The 2,787-nt window shown below is 37.7% G+C and overlaps 1 pseudogene; it reads left to right on the forward strand.

Annotated features, from left to right (window-relative positions):
* Window positions 1–652: 652 nt before the first annotated feature.
* LOC144231289 (nucleophosmin pseudogene) lies at window positions 653–1,504 on the forward strand (annotated as a pseudogene).
* Window positions 1,505–2,787: the final 1,283 nt, after the last annotated feature.

Consider the following 2,787-nt stretch of genomic DNA (forward strand, 5'->3'; position numbering starts at 1 on the left):
TGTTCCTGGCACCTAGTACGTAGAGACCAGGGATATTGTAAAGCACTAGGAGAGCTCACAGTGGCAGTTATCTACTGTGTCTACCCCATCCCGTCAGCAGTGCTGAGGTGGAGAAACTCGGCTCTATCCTGACTGAAAGTGTTGGGAGTAATTCAGCTACTGCTGGTTGTCTTGTCTGAAGGCCAAGTCCCTATTTGATAAAGTTCACGTGTTACATTAGAGTTGGCAATTCTTGGGTGTTTGACCTTTGGATGAACTTTTCTGCTTGTTCTAGACAAATTATTTAATTATAAAGTATCTTCTATTTTAATTTTTAATTCAGAGAGTGTACTAGCAGTGAGCTGCGTACTTGCCCCTGGTCCTGTTACAACTAGATGCACAGACCTTTTGCTACCCGTTTTTAAATTGTTTCAGCTTTAGAAAGGAACCTCATGTGGGTGATTCTGATCAAAGGAGTGTGGCAGTTTTTATTTTAGCTGTTTGGACCATTTCATTGCAAATGGTCCTACAATTTTGTCCTTTACGTTTTTATAGACTTTTATTTGTAAATCTATACTTTAAAAATATTTCTACCCTGCATGGCTGTTCTGTGGAACAGTAGTCGTTTCTCTCCATCCGCCTTCTCTCCCACCTAAGTGCATGCCATCACCCCATGGAAGATTCGATAGGCATGGACATGAGCCCCCTGAGGCCCCAGAACTATCTTTTCAGTTGTGGACTAAAAGCTGACAAAAATTATCACTTTAAGGTGGACAATGATGAAAACAAACACCAGTTATCTTTAAGAACAGTTAGTTTAGGGGCTGGTGCAGAGGATAAATTGCACACTGTTGAAGCAGAAGCAATGAATTATGAAGGCAGTCCAATTAAAGTCACAGTGGCAACTTTGAAATGACCTTACAGCCAACGGTTTTCCTTGGGGGCTTTGAAATAACACCGCCTGTGGTCTTATGATTGAAATGTGGTTCAGGGCCTGTGCATATTAGTGGTCAGTGCGTAGTAGCTGTGGAGGAAGATGCAGAGTCAGAAGATAAAGAAGAAGAGTATGTGAAGCTCCTTAGTGTATCTGGAAAGCGTTCTGCCCTTGGAAGTGGTAACAACATTCCACAGAAGAAAGTAAAATTTGTTGCCGATGAAGATGATGATGATGACAACGATGATGATAATGATTATTTTGATGATGAAGGAGCCTAAGAAAAAGCTTCAGTAAAGAAATCTATATGAGATTCTCCAGCCAAAAAATGCCCAGAAATCAAACCAGAATAGAAAAGACTCAAAACCACCAACATCAAGATCAAAAGGTCAAGAATCTTTCAAAAAACAGGAAAAGACTCCCAAAACACTGAAAGGACCTAATTCTGTAGAAGACATTAAAACAAAAGTGCAAGCAAATATAGAAAAAGGTGGTTCTCTTCCCAAAGTAGAAGTCAAGTTCATCAGTTACATGAAGAATAATTGTTTCTGGATAACTGACCAAGGGGTTATTTAAGATCTCTGGCAATGAAAGAAGCCTCTTTAAGAAATTAGTTTAAACAGTTTGTTAGAATTTTCCATCTTATTTCATTTCTGTAAGAGCTGAAATATGGCTGTCCTTTTTATAATGCAGAGTGAGAACTTTCCAAGTGTTAGCAATCAGACAACACAAAGTAATAAAAGGCATCCAAATCAGCAAGGAGGAAATCAAACTTTCACTCTTAGTAGATGACGTGATACTCTATGTGGAACACCCAAAACAATTCACCAAAAAACTGCTAGAACTGATCCATGAATTCAGCAAAGTACAGAAATCAATGTATAGAACTCAGTTGCATTTCTATACACCAATAATGAAGCAGCAGAAAGAGAGATCAAGGAATTAGCCCCATTTACAATTGTACCAAAACCCATAAAATGCCTAGGAATAAACCTAACCAAAGAGGTGAAAAATGTATATCCTGAAAGAAATGGAAAAAGACACACACAAAAAAATGGAAAAACATTCCATGCTCATGGATTGGAAGAACAAATATTGTTAAAGTGTCGATACTACCCAAAACAATCTACATATTCAACGAAATCCCTATCAAAATAACACCAGCATTCTTCACAGAGAAGAACAAATAATCTTAAAGTTTGCATGAAACCATAAAAGACCCCCAAGTAACCAAAACAATCCTGAAGAAGAAAACCAAAGCTACAGGCATCACAATTCCAGACTTTAAGCTGTATTACAAAGCTGTAATCACCAAGACAGTATGGTACTAGCCCAAAAGCAGACACATTGATCAATGGAACAAAATAGAAAACCCAGAAATGGACCCACAAAGATATGGCCAACTCATCTTTGACAAAGCAGGAAAGAATATCTAATGGGAAAAAAAAAGTCTTTTCAGCAAATGGGAAAACTGGACAGCAACATGTAGAAGAATGAACCTGGACCACTTTCTTACACATTACACAGAAATAAACCAAGATGGCTAAAAGACCCAAATGTAAGCAGGAAGCCACCAAAATCGTAGAGAAAAAAACAGGCAACAACTTCTTTGACCTTGACTGCAGCAATTTCTTACTTGACATAAGTCTGGAAACAAAGGAAACAAAAGTAAACATCAATTATTGGGACCTCAATAAGATAAAAATCTTCTGCACAGAAAAGTAAACAATCAGCAAAACTAAAAGGCACCAGACAAAATGGGAGAAGATATTTGCAAATGACATATCAGATAGAGGGCTAGTATCCAAAAATATAAAGGACTTACCAAACTTAACACCCAAAAAACAAATAATCCAGTGAAGAAAAGGTCAAAA

Source organism: Crocuta crocuta, unplaced genomic scaffold, assembly GCF_008692635.1.
Source record: "Crocuta crocuta isolate KB4526 unplaced genomic scaffold, BGI_CrCroc_1.0 scaffold184, whole genome shotgun sequence".
In the NCBI taxonomy this organism is placed as follows: Eukaryota; Metazoa; Chordata; class Mammalia; order Carnivora; family Hyaenidae; genus Crocuta; species Crocuta crocuta.